At 39.7% G+C, this 14,858-nt stretch overlaps 1 pseudogene; it reads left to right on the top strand.

Annotated features, from left to right (window-relative positions):
• The first annotated feature begins 5,783 nt into the window (after positions 1 to 5,783).
• LOC108788247 lies at positions 5,784 to 14,015 on the top strand (annotated as a pseudogene).
• Positions 14,016 to 14,858: the final 843 nt, after the last annotated feature.

Below are 14,858 nucleotides of genomic sequence, written 5' to 3'. Positions count from 1 at the left end.
GCGGCGTGCTTTACACCACTGCATCCGACGCTTTGCATTGCACTTGGTGATGTAAGGCTTGGGTGCAGCTGCTCGGCCATGGAAACCCATTCCATAAAGCTCTCTACGCACTGTTGTTGTGACAATCTGAAGGCCACATGAAGTTTGGAGGTCTGTAGCTATTGACTCTGCAGACAGTTGGCGACGTCTGCGCACTGTGCACTTCTGCATGCGCTGACCCCGCTCTATCATTTTACGTGGCCTACCACTTCGTGGCTGAGTTGCTGTTGTTCCCAGTTGCTTCCACTTTGTTATAATACCACTAGCAGTTGACCGTGGAATATTTAGTAGCAAGAAATTTCACGGAACACCTGAATCCAATGATTTGGAGGGGTGTCCCAATACTTTTGGTAATATAGTGTATTTTGGGATCGTTGGACTGATTCCTGATTGCAAGCATCACTGGAAAGAAAAGGCATGTGCACTTCACCATGTGGTGTGATAAAGATAGACACTACAGTATATATATTTTTACTCTGATAAAGGGGCAGAGTAAAGTGCAACCACTGTGTACTTGTAAATGTAATACGCAAACTATGCAAATCCAGAATACACATAGAACAAAAGTTTTAAAACATTAATAACCAATAAAATAAATTTAAAAAAACTGATCACTTTCACATGGACATCTAAACATTTTTGGAATAAAATCCCCATTGAGAAGGCCCTAACTTATCAAGTTATTGATATAAAGAATGATACATACACCAGGGGTAAGTCTTGTCTTAATAATACATTCCCGCCATAGCAGTAAGATGTAGATGAAAAGACACATGACGGAGAAATGGTCAGGAATCGGATGAGGAATGATGCAGGTGGACAATCTTAATGGGCCAAGCAAGTACTATTAATGCAGCTGCTGTATTCCTTATCCAAACGTATTAATTTTTAATGGCCAAATGAGCGTTACACATATCTATGAATTTTATGTTAATATTTCCTCCTTGGATAAAAAAAATGTTGCTGCATCATCTGGCCAGAAATATCTTGCAATTACTGACAGGCCCGGGGCCCAGCATAATTTTCTTGGTATGGAAAGATGATCCCAAGTTGGCCGGGCTTATGACAAAACACACTACTGTACAGAATTCAGCTTGTGTGCTGCTGCACCGGCTGCATAGCAATTCACAGCTGTCACCACTAATATATTGATATTAATAATGAAAGGAATAGAGCTCAGTCCTCACATAACTGTAAATAGCTAAGAGAACGGCTATTTATAATTATCGATTAAAACTTGCAATTAAACAGTTGCTCTGTTGGCAGATGGTGGGAACATAGCAGGGCATCAAAGAGCCAGTGCTGGGAGTCGGAGTCGTTTCCCCAAAGCCATCAGTCAGATTAAAGGCCAACTTTTTTTTTTGTGGAGTTTTGGGTAAAGTGTGCAATTTTTATTGCAGTCCATGCCCCCACTGGAGAGACTCATTCTCCCTTCCTGCAATGGTGACAAAGACAAGAAGTGATATAGTATCTATCAGCAACCAACGCAAATGTAGAGTGTGGAGGAATAGAACACTGTTAGTTTTTATTATTTCTTTCTGTGTGTTCCTGTGCCGGTGATGGAATGGTAATTCTTGTCTTGGTGTCACCGGGACAGGAAGTAAGATGTAATCGCCCCAGCAGGACAGGGACAGCAATTAAAGCTCAACAGATTTTCTGACTCTTCTCCACTCCATCAGAAAAAATTGGTGCTGGAGATTGGCTTCATGATATTTAAAGGAGTCTGCAAACTGACTGATGGCCATAGGGAATTATTTCCAATATAGTGACACATGACATGAAGCCCAAATTATCCAGTGACAGGGCAACGTTGCCTGACTAATGCGTATATTTAAAATTGTATTTTGTTTTCCCCATCCATATAAAAATGGATTTTATGTTTGAAAATGTCACAAAGCCATATCTACTTCTTGTTCTTGGAAGCCATTCAGATTCCCTCCAATACTGGGGAACAGCATGTTATTATAATACAGATGGATGCATCTGGTGAGCTCAGAAAGAGCATATGGTACATGGCTGTCCTGATTGTGGGATATAAACCTGTCAAACCATACTGAACCCTATTTAAAGTACATCTCTCCAATAGTTGGGCTTTGCCTGAATACAAAATTAGGCTTTGCTTCTTTTGGTATATTCTAACTATCTAATCCATGCTTCGGCTCTATAATCAGTTGCATAATAAAAATCACATACAGCTGCTGTGTTCCCACTGATACATGTCACTGAAATAAACCATATACAAAAATGCCCTGTGCTCAGGAAAGCTAACCCTTAATCATAATATACTTTATATAACTATATACAAACAAAGTGCTCCCTAATTAATAGGCTAACAAATATATACTCCTCTCGTGCTCATACACTATATAATACATAATCATCCAGTGATCATAGACAGTGCCAATCCCTCTTATCAAATCCTCTTTTTAAACAATACACTAATTTTTCCACCTGAATATAAGAAATGATGCCAAGTCCATAATATAAAGAAAATATATAGAAAATATGTAGAAAGTATGGTATCTTCCATGCTTTCCGCTCCAATCACTGCTGTGCTTGGAAAAAACAACTGCACTCCCCAGAACTCACTGGCCATCATGTTATGAATGGTCATAAGATGGCACAATACGGTAATGCTCTCTGCTCTCCTCATACTTATCTTCTCAATTGCTTTTGCTCAATTCTCTCCACCTCTAGTACTCCGCAGGGTCTCTTTCACTATTGGTGTACTGTATATGCACACCCATAGCACTCACCAGGCTCAGAGAGAATTCAGCAGGATACTCATAGTGTAGCAAGGTTGAAAATCACTTTATTTAAAAATGTTAAAAGCACTCACATGAAATAGTAGTACAACACTTTAGTCTCCACTACAGTGCTTCTCCGTCTGTAAACCTCACACATCCGCCCACACATAATGACATCTGCATGAACCCACCTATCCAACGCGTTTCAGCAATCAGACTTCTTCCTGGCATGCCATCCCAGGAAGAAGTCTGATTGATTAAATGCATTGGATAGTTATATAAAGTATATTATGATTGAGGGTTAGCTTTATAGAGCGCAGTGCATTTTGGTATATGGCTTGCTTCTTTTGGTATTGCAATTCAAAGACAACCAATTGTTTTTGGGTCTGGCTGACTGGTTAGGGATTTTACAAGCACATCTTATGAAGGAACATGATATCATTGAAGGTGAATCCAAAATACAATAACAATAAGTGGGGCACGATTGGTGGGGTTATCGCATATTCATATGTGCCTGCTCTGGCAACACATTCATACAGAATTTTAGAAGCCACTGGGGCTCAGCAGGTTTCAGATGATAAATACCAGGACATAGGTTGCATTTTGATACACTTTTCTTTTAGTATGTATAGCTACCTATCTTGAAGCACTGACTGATGCATTGGAGTTCATTTACTAAACGCAAATAGGCTGTTCACTGAGCTAATTTTTCTTTAGCTCAGTGAATGAGCTGAAGCAGAAGCTCTGCTGACTTCCATTATTCAATTATTTGCAACACAAATACTGTTTTTTTTTTAGATTTTCCATGCACATGATTGGATATTTCTTTAAGAGAATTTTCCCCACATTCACTGAGCTAAGGGAAAGCTCCCTTGGAAAGTGAAATATCTCTTGCAAAGTGAACAGCCTATTTACCTTTAGTAAATTAACTCCAAAGTCTGTACTTTGATGAGCTGGATTGTTAACACATTTATGGAGAGCCATGAATATGAGTGAATTGAAAGAGCTTGATTCAGCATCAGTGTTTGTAAATGTATTGTTTAAAGTGGTTCTGTATTAGATGAGTGGATGATTTGCCCATTTCAGAACACAATGGCAACAGTTTTTTTTCCCTTGGAATGTACTGAAGGAATTGGGTTTTGTAAAATACCTGTACATACACTGCCTTTTGTGCTCTGAAAGCTGACACACGTGCATTTCAATGCTTAGAGTGCGGTCATATTCATTTATTTTGATAATTACCAGGTACATAGTTGTCACATATTACTGCACTTTACCAAAACAAAAGGGACTAAAATAGCAATGTATGGAAGTTCAACGCGCATGGCAAACTAGCACCATAAGCATTGAACATCACTGCATGATCAGCTAGATGGATTCCGGGATCACGTTCATTGGACAGGTGTACACAGGGTAAGTGTACCATATTGATTTATATATGCTCTTGTTCATTTGTTTGATTAAATTATGCCTACTGTACCTTGTATACCATACTCAGCTCCAAGACCCCATCTATAAGTATTCTCTTCATGCTGTGAACCAAGGGCCAAATTTACCACTAGGCACAGAAGGCAGGTATTAGATGACATTAAACTAAGAGGCAACTTTTCCCTGTATAATTATTGGGTACACATGTTTACCAATCATCTGTAGGAACAATCATTCCATCTAAGATTATTTACACATTAATATAATATTCTAAGCTGGATTAGAATCTGAAAACCAATGAAAATGTTCTTTGTAAAAGATCCTAGTAGAGGAGTCATACTTAGGGCATCAAACATTGTTAGGCTATGGGCTCCAGTAATGGAAATTCATCCCTGCCTGTACTAACTAATGAAACATAATAAAAATTGCCAACACCTAATATTGAGAGTTGGAGACTAATCCCATAGATCCAAAGGACAGGTTCAAGGGCAAGCAACACAATATATTTTTGGTCCAAACAACATGACAAAAGGCATTAGGTCTGGTTTAGCAGGACTTAGTAATCAATCACATTCCTTGCTCCTTTTTAAAGATAGATTCATACTGTTTCTATAGGCAATAATCCAAGTTTTCCTTGACATGCTTCATAGATAAGCAAGAAAGGATTGTCATATGATAATTACTAGAGTTTTTGCCCAAGGCAACAATAAAAGGTTCAGCTAAAACAATTTTTTAAAAGTGGAAAATGGTTACAACCTATGTCAAGTTTTTATTGCTGTTCTGAAGTTTCCCTTCACTAGCTACCCCTTTGCTATCATTAGAAGAAATTTAGGGGTACAGGTGTCACCAGGAACACACGGACAGCAATAAAACTCTGGCACCGGTTATAACCCCTCACCCACTCTACTAGAAAATAATTTTGGGGAGATTTCCCATCACTTCCGGTTCCTCTAACAAAGTAGAGATCATCCTACTGGGGACACAGGCCAGAACTGTAAAAACCTGAGAGGGATTCTAAACCTTCACCACATTTTCTAAAACTGTAAAATAATTTTGATTGAAGCTGGTCTTTAAGTATAGCAAGATAGTTAATTTACTAAAGGAGTAGAGATTGCTTACTTTTCCCCATAGTAATGGTTCACTTATGTGAATAAAGTGAAGCTGTGTTCACTTAGAATACCCACACATGTACAACAGAAATAAAAAAACAACAACTTTAGATTACACATTACTCGAAGATTGAAGTGAACACAGCATCAATTTAGTTGCTGTGCTAAGGGTACATACCCTTTACAATGTTTACTAAGCAGAGTCTAAACTCTCTACAACAGTGATGGTCAACTTACTTAAAATAGGGGACCTCAAGTGTTTCCCCTGATATCACCAAAGGGCTGCACATAATATTCAGTTATTGGCATTTACAGAAAGCTATCCGGAACTGGAGACATACTACAGAGATGGTTAGGGACTGCAGACATGCTGCAAGAGATGCTCATGGACTGGAGACATGCTGCAAGAGATGGTCAGAGACTGCAGACACACTGCGAGAGATGGCTAGAGATCGCAGACATGCTTCAGGTGATGGTCATGGACTGCATACATACTGCAAAAGATAGTCAGATGTTGCAGACATACTGCAGCAAATGGCCAGAGACTGCAACGTAAGGCAGGAGATGGTCAGACACTGCAGGCATGCTACAGAAGATGATCAGAGAGCTTCTGGAGACATCATAGGTTGGATAAAGGTTACATGGTACTGCAAGAAATCACTGCTATCACATTTGTGCTTCCTACAGCCTTCCTAAAAAAGGACTTGTGGCACATTTAATACTTGTTACAAGATTCATTATAAAAGAGAAAAAGAAACATAAAATGGGAAATGAAATGTCTAGCACAGAAAAAGTAAGATAGAGTGAAACTAAACCATTTAACTACTAGATGCCATCTAAAACATATATCCACAGACCAGTGCCTGCAGGGGCCCTGGGGACTGCACATTAAGTGCCAATGAGCCCAGGGGCTCTACAGCTTAGTAATTCAGCCCCATGGAATTGATCATTGGTATGCTTTTCTGCTAAAAAAATTTCCCCACAGACTTATATAAACCCCTCCAAAATGTTGCATTACATTTTGTAAAAGTCTTGTCTTTCGGTTCCTATAGACACTTGGGTGGTATAGTCAGGACACATGTCTACCTCCTTCCTGGATAACCAGGACCCATTCTCAATAAGACCAGATTTTGGGTGCAATTCCACTCCATAATAATACAAAGTCTGTATACTACTCACAGATATCTGCCTGCACACTGAGCCTCACAGCTTGTAGAATGTGGAGAAGAGAGGAGAGAGAACGGGGCTGAAGAAGAACAGTAACTGTGTTTACTGGGACTCCAAACAAGGCACTTAACAATTTGCAGGCTCAGGCCTTTTCAGTATACAGTTTCATACTTGCCCTGACTGAATGCCCTATGACTTTTTTTTAGGCTCATCTATCAAGAAACCTTCCTCTGCGATGTTCTAGATATTATTGATCTTGCTGATCTCAACATATATTGCTGCGTATTTTCCTAGAACAACACTTCAGGAATGTCACCTTTCTTTATGTAGTTGTGATGTGGACTTTAAGACAGGCTGTGCATGTGTCTACATCTCGGCTTAGCTATGTAAGGAAAGGCAGAAGAAAAATTAGCCAAACCAAATGGAGCAGTTTGACATCCCATTTGTAACAGAGAAGTTTCATGTGACACAAAGACTCCAGGTAAATGTTTATTGTAATATAGGGTACAGAACATTGTAGACTTTGATCTATGTCCTAACATTGTATATCATATTTCTCCAGGTATCATGGAGAATCATCTGATCATCCACCAACTGAGGTGTAACGGTGTGCTGGAGGGTATTAGAATCTGCAGAAAGGGCTTCCCCAGCAGAATCCACTATGGTGACTTCAAACAACGGTAAGCATTTCTATTATTTTGCTTTATATTACAATTCTCAACTCTTTCAGCATTTGTACAAAATTTTATAAAACTAATATTCTAACTGTGCTTGGCTGACTTCAGCTACAAGATCTTGAATGCTAGTGCAATTCCAGAAGGACAATTCATTGATAGTAAGAAGGCTTCTGAACAACTTCTTGGCTCAATTGATGTGGACCACACTCAGTACAAGTTTGGACATACTAAGGTAAATACCAGCTTTTTCTAAGTCAGCGCAGGAATTGCTGTGGGCTTTTGAAGGTGATTTTAATGAGATTTATTTTCCCACAGGTGTTCTTTAAAGCTGGTCTCCTGGGTACCCTGGAAGAAATGAGAGACGATAAATTGGCCCAGCTCATCACTCGAACCCAAGCTCTTTGCAGAGGATTCTTGATGAGAGTAGAATTCAAGAAGATGATAGAAAGGAGGTATTTATGACACTGCATTGTGTTATACATGGCTTCTGATCCACGTGTGTTGCCCCATAATATTTAGTCTACTAGTCTAGTCTAAAAACCTTTTAAAAGAACATTTTGTTTTGCTATTATACAAAATAAAGGTAAGCTGATTGACTTATATTCAGAGGACATTCACTGTTATGCATTCTTCAAAATAGGGATGCCATCTTTGTCATTCAGTAAAATATCAGATCATTCATGAATGTCAAACACTGGCCATGGATGAAGCTGTACTTCAAGATTAAGCCTCTCCTGAAGAGTGCTGAGACAGAGAAAGAGATGGCTAACATGAAGGAAGAATTTGAGAAGACCAAGGAAGCATTGACTAAATCAGATGCAAAAAGAAAAGAACTAGAAGAGAAGTTGGTTTCCCTTCTGCAGGAAAAGAATGACCTTCAGCTTCAAGTGCATTCGGTAAGATGCTTTAAAAAAACAAAAAACTGAAATGTTATAAAAAGTTTGAGATTATTAATTACTTTACTTATTTTTTACGTAGGAAGGTGAGAACTTAGCTGATGCAGAGGAAAGGTGTGATGGTCTTATTAAGAGCAAGATTCAGCTGGAAGCCAAAATCAAAGAAATAACAGAAAGGCTGGAAGATGAGGAGGAAAGCAATGCAGAGCTCACAGCCAAAAAGAGGAAATTGGAAGATGAATGCTCTGAACTGAAGAAGGATATTGATGACTTAGAGCTAACATTGGCCAAAGTTGAGAAAGAGAAACATGCAACAGAAAACAAGGTTTGACACAATACAATACTTATTCAAAGCCAGCTTTCTAATTTGCATAGCAGAATTTACATATCATTCTTCCATTGTTTTTAGGTTAAAAACCTTACCGAAGAACTGACAACTCTGGATGAAAACATCTCTAAGCTCACCAAGGAGAAGAAAGCTCTTCAAGAGGCTCATCAACAAAGCCTTGAAGATCTGCAGGCAGAGGAGGACAAAGTCAGCTCCCTCACTAAAGCCAAAACTAAGCTTGAACAGCAAGTGGATGATGTGAGTGCTTGTACTTTTAGTTTAATTTGTATACATTTTTTCTGGATGACTGTAAACATTTTCATTAAACTGAAAATATTTATTTACCCAATTAGCTGGAAGGTTCTTTGGAGCAAGAGAAAAAATTGCGTCTTGACCTTGAAAGAACCAAGAGGAAGCTTGAAGGTGACCTAAAACTGGCTCAGGAAACGATAATGGATCTGGAAAATGAAAAACAACAAGCTGAAGAAAAGCTCAAGAAGTTAGTAAGATTAAAAATAGTTAGGGACTGCTTTAAAAAATACAAAAGTATCTAACAACTGCTTATTTTGCCAACATATGAAGGACTTTGAAATAAGCCACCTGCAAGGAAAGATTGAAGATGAGCAGTCCCTGGGATCTCAGCTGCAAAAAAAGATCAAGGAGCTCCAGGTATGAATACAGAGCTGGAATGCAGCTATATTGTTTCTGATGATCAGTAAAGCTGTATATAAGAAGTGAACATCCCATTTTAGGCCCGTATTGAAGAAGTTGAGGAAGAGATAGAAGCTGAGCGTGCAGCTCGTGCCAAGGTTGAGAAACAGAGGTCTGACTTGTCCAGAGAGCTTGAGGAGATCAGTGAGAGGCTTGAAGAAGCTGGTGGTGCTACTTCAGTTCAGATTGAGGTGAACAAGAAACGTGAGGCCGAGTTCCAGAAACTGAGACGTGACCTGGAGGAATCCACACTTCAGCATGAAGCCACCTCTGCCGCCCTGCGCAAGAAGCATGCTGACAGTGTGGCTGAACTCGGGGAACAGATCGACAATCTCCAGAGAGTAAAGCAGAAGCTGGAGAAGGAGAAGAGTGAGCTCAAAATGGAAATTGATGACCTTGCCAGTAACTTAGAGAATGTCTCCAAAGCAAAGGTAAGGTGCATCTCAACAGTAAATGGAATGTGTTTTACAGTAATACTTATAAGAGACTAACAATTGGTATTGTTGTGTTTGTTCTTGTAGGCCAACCTTGAGAAAGTAAACCGCATTTTTGAGGATCAACTCAGTGAGCTCAAGTCTAAAGATAATGAGCACATTCGTGTTATTAATGATCTGAGTGCCCAAAGAGCACGCCTTCAGACTGAAAATGGTAAATATTTGATACGATGTTATTGAGCTTTAACAATTTTCAGTACATGTGATACAGTATGTATAGTCATACACATTTATACATGGAACAGTGTATACATAACATAGACATTTTGCTTTGGTACTTTAGTAATAAATACAAAGTTCACCATTCCTTCATATAATTTGTTCTAACAGAATATTATCTCATATTAGGTGAATTTTGCCGCCAATTAGAGGAGAAAGAATCTCTGATTTCTCAGTTGACCAGAGGAAAGCAAGGCTTCACCCAGCAGGTTGAGGAACTTAAAAGGCAACTTGAGGAGGAAATCAAGGTACAGGAAGGAGCAAGAAAAGGGCATATTGTATCTTAAAGAAGAACTCTGGGAAAAACTTTTAGTAACCCTTGCAGTGCGGCTACTCACCTGAACCATAGAGCCAGTTTGCTCTTAGACCGGTCCTACCAACCTCTCTCCCCCTCTGCTGCAGCATTATAAGGTGCCGTAAATCATCACATTATATACACTGTGTATAGACATGAAGACGCTGAGGAACAATGCTGCAATGTAGGAGGGGAGATGCTTCAGAGACCAGAGAAGCAGGGGTTGGATCAGCAATTTGGGTGAGTATAACTTTTTTAAGTACTTTTTTTATCACCTAGACAAAAACAAGCAGGTTAATAAAAATTTTGCCAGGAGTTCTTTTTTAAAGGATTTTGTATAGGCATTTTCTTCCTCATCTTCTTTAAAGCAGCTACCGGCATTATTTTTCTTCTTTTGCCTTTTAGTGAGAAACAAGATTGCAGGTGGTATGCACTAATAGCCTTCTGTTTATATTTAAGCTTTGTTGTTGAATTATGTTTACAGGCCAAGAATGCCATTGCCCATGGCCTGCAATCATCCCGCCATGACTGTGACTTGCTCCGTGAGCAATTTGAAGAGGAACAGGAGGCCGAGCTTCAGAGGTCTCTGTCCAAGGCAAATGGTGAAGTTGCCCAATGGAGAACCAAATATGAAACTGATGCTATCCAGCGCACAGAGGAACTGGAAGAGGCCAAGTAAGCTTGGGAAAAAAATTAATTTATACAAAAATAGAGAGGTGTGCACATTATACAATGCCCTTATTTGATTTTTTTTTTTAAATACAGAAAGAAGCTTGCTCAACGTCTCCAGGAAGCTGAGGAACAAGTTGAAGCTGTGAACTCCAAATGTGCTTCACTAGAAAAGACCAAACAGAGGCTACAGGCTGAAGTTGAGGATCTGATGGTCGATGTAGAGAGAGCAAACAGTGCAGCTGCAGCTCTGGATAAGAAGCAGAGGAACTTCGACAAGGTAATGTCAGCATACCTATAAAACAAACAGAAGCTGATCTTTTGCTAGTTATTATTAGTTAATTGTGTCATCATCGACACATTTACAATAATTCTTTGCTGCTCTTCATCAGGTCCTTGTTGAATGGAAACAGAAATATGAAGAAGGCCAGGCTGAGCTGGAGGCTCTTCAGAAGGAGGCCAGGGGACTAAGCACAGAGATCTTTAAGATGAAGAATGCTTATGAGGAGGCTTTAGAACATGTTGAAACCCTAAAACGTGAAAACAAGAATTTGCATCGTAAGAACTAAATGAAGCACAAGAATTATTACACTCCCCCCTTCCCCAGTGCAATATATGAGATGAAATTTCAGTTACCTGATACTGAATATGTTTATGTGATTGCTGAGGAGATTTCAGACCTTACTGAGCAGAATGGGGAATCAGCTAAATCAATCAATGAGCTTGAGAAGGCCAGGAAGCAAGCCGAACAGGAGAAAAGTGACCTACAATCTGCTTTGGAAGAAGCTGAGGTATTACAGCTTTTTAAATATAAATGATAAAGTCTTTTTGTTGAAACTTAACAGGATTCTAATGTCCTTTTGTTGTTTAACAGGGATCTCTGGAACATGAAGAAGCCAAGATTCTTCGCATCCAGCTTGAGTTGAATCAAGTGAAATCTGAGGTCGATAGGAAAATTTCAGAGAAAGATGAAGAGATTGAACAGTTAAAGAGGAACAGCCAGAGAGTTATCGACACCATGCAGAGCACACTGGAGTCTGAAATCAGAAGCAGGAATGATGCTCTGAGACTGAAGAAGAAGATGGAAGGTGACCTGAATTAGCTGGAGATCCAGCTGAGCCATGCCAATCGCCAAGCTGCTGAAGCCCAGAAACAGCTCAGGAACGTGCAAGGTCAACTCAAGGTACTTTCTTCCGCTAGTAAAATTATATCAGTTAACTGAACAACTTTTTTTTTAGTGAATACAACATGTCACCATACTTTGCTAGTTAAATGTTAAGTGCTACTGCAATTGTTGAATGACATTATTCACTGTCTATCTGTCCGTCTTAAAGGATGCAAAGCTTCATCTTGATGATTCCCTGAGGAGCCAGGAAGACCTGAAAGAACAGGTGGCTGTGGTAGAGCGCAGGAATAACCTGCAGCAGGCTGAGATTGAGGAGATACGGGCTGCACTGGAACAGACAGAGAGATCTCGTAAGGTGGCTGAGCAGGAACTCCTGGATGCAAGTGAACGAGTTCAGCTTCTGCACAGCCAGGTAAAAAAATGTTTGGAAATACGACAGGTACAATATAAAATGGCCTGAAAAGACAAATATTTATAATGTGCTGCATTGCTTGCAGAACACAAGCCTCATCAACACCAAAAAGAAGCTAGAAAATGACATGAGCCAAATTCAGAATGAAGTTGAGGAAGCTGTCCAGGAGTCCAGAAATGCTGAGGACAAAGCCAAGAAGGCCATCACTGATGTATATATTCAACTTTCCCTCCATACAAATAATAACGATTCATCTAAGTACGGAAAACTGATTTTGATGTTTCATCTTCTACTCAAAGGCTGCATTGATGGCAGAGTAGCTGAAGAAGGAGCAGGACACCAGTGCCCACTTGGAAAGAATGAAGAAGAACCTTGAACAGACAGTGAAGGACCTGCAACATCGTCTGGATGAAGCAGAACAGTTGGCACTGAAGGGTGGCAAGAAACAGCTCCAGAAACTGGAGACTAGAGTAAGTAATTAATTATAGCAGCTTTCCTTTTTGTTCCAAGAACAATAACTAATCATAGAAACTGTACATTTAGGTGCATGAATTGGAGAATGAGTTTGAAAAAGAACAGAAACGTGGAATAGAGGCAATTAAGGGTGTCCGCAAATACGAAAGGAGAGTGAAGGAACTGACCTATCAGGTGACTTAGCATTCAGATTGTCTTATCTTTTGACAAAAAAAACAATTTAACTAAATCTTTAAAATTATAAATATTATAAACTATAAAACTGATTCTTTAACTTCTAGACTGAGGAGGACAGGAAGAATGTCTTGAGACTCCAGGATCTGGTAGAAAAACTGCAGCTGAAAGTGAAAGCCTACAAGAGACAGGCTGAGGAATCTGTAAGTTGGAGATACAGGGGTTGATTTACTAACCTTATAAACACACCACGAACATGTGTACACCTCTGTAGTGTGTTCCCTCCCAGCATGATCTATGGGTGGAATCTAAACACCTTTGTAGTGTGTACACACCCAGCAGGTGTGTTGTGCAAAGCCCTGCATGAATTTGCAAGGTGATGTTGTGTAAATTAGCTCTATGTTGTGTTGCTTGCGTTGATGAATGCAGGAATGTAAATGCATGAGCTAACCATTTTTGTCTAAACTGTGAAGCAGCATTATATATGCATCATGTGCATGATTTTTCCATATATGGCATTAGTGGAAATATGCTTTTAGAGACTTTTTGGTTGATAAATACGTTTTGCTGTGTAAAAATCACACACACCTAGTGCGTGCGTGTGTTTAGGTTAGTAAATCACCCCCACAATCTCATTGATTTTCAATGTATATCAAAGCCAGTCTCCTACATGAAAGTCTATTTCCTTCTCCAGGAGGAACAGGCCAACTCCCACCTGTCCCGCTTCAGAAAGGTCCAGCATGAATTGGAAGAAGCTGAGGAGAGAGCTGATATTGCAGAGTCTCAGGTCAACAAACTCAGAGCAAAGAGCCGTGACATCGGTGGAAAGGTACAGTAATGTATTACAAAATTCTCACTGTTACTGCTTTGAGAAGAATGGTATAGAAATATCAAATATTATATATTATTTGCTAATCAGTTATGACTTTAAAATTCTACATTTAAAAACAGAAAATAACTCTAATTTTAGACTGCATGGCGTAATATACTTTGTCAGTTCATATTCTAAAACCTGTTTTTGTTTTACAGAAAGCTGACAGTGAAGAGTGAAGAACTCTCTTCCAACACCCACCTGAGGAGAAAGACATCTGCAGAATGTGAATTTCTATTTCTCTAAAACCCCTATTTCCCCTTTACCTGTACAAATAAATAGTTTTTCATTTTGTAACAAAGGTGTTTGAGTTTGATTTTCCCCTTTCTTTGGTGCATTAGAGCAGTGGCTGTCAAATTACAAAGCATGGGGGGGCTTAACAGTGGCCCCTGACATTAGCAAAAGGCCACACATAATGCCCAGTATATGTAACAGGGAAGACGGTAAGGGACTGCAGACATACTAGAGGAAAATATAGTCAGAAACTGCAGACATACTAGAGGTAATGATAGTAAAAGACTGCACACATAGTAGTAGGAATGATGGTCAGAACTGTGGTCGAGGTTTGGTTGGAGCTTGGATACATACTGTAAAGGACAGTTAGAGACTAGCAGAGATCACTACTATTACCCCTTTACAAATCAATGATCCAATTTCTGCTACAGACTTCGGTGGTCCTAGGGTACAGGTACCAAAGGCAGAATGTGGCAACCGGGCCGCAGATTGGGCTTCAGGTAATTAGGTCATTGTCCTCTACGTTGCCCCCATCATACCATTTGCACTGCTCTCCTTCGCACTATTCCCCTATCACACCCTCTGCGCTCTCCTGCACACATTGCCCCATCAAACTCGCTGCACTCCCCTCCTGCACACATGGCCCCCCATGATACCCTTTGCACTCCTCTCCTGGACACTCTGCCCCCATCATACCCTCTTCACTCTTGTCTGTCTGCCACACACCGCCATATGTCTGTACAATATTGCCTATTCATATACGAAGACCTACTATAAGCACCAGAAAA

Source organism: Nanorana parkeri, unplaced genomic scaffold, assembly GCF_000935625.1.
Source record: "Nanorana parkeri isolate BGI_ZX_2015 unplaced genomic scaffold, ASM93562v1 scaffold315, whole genome shotgun sequence".
Taxonomy (NCBI): Eukaryota; Metazoa; Chordata; class Amphibia; order Anura; family Dicroglossidae; genus Nanorana; species Nanorana parkeri.
This window is presented reverse-complemented; position numbering and strand designations above follow the sequence as displayed.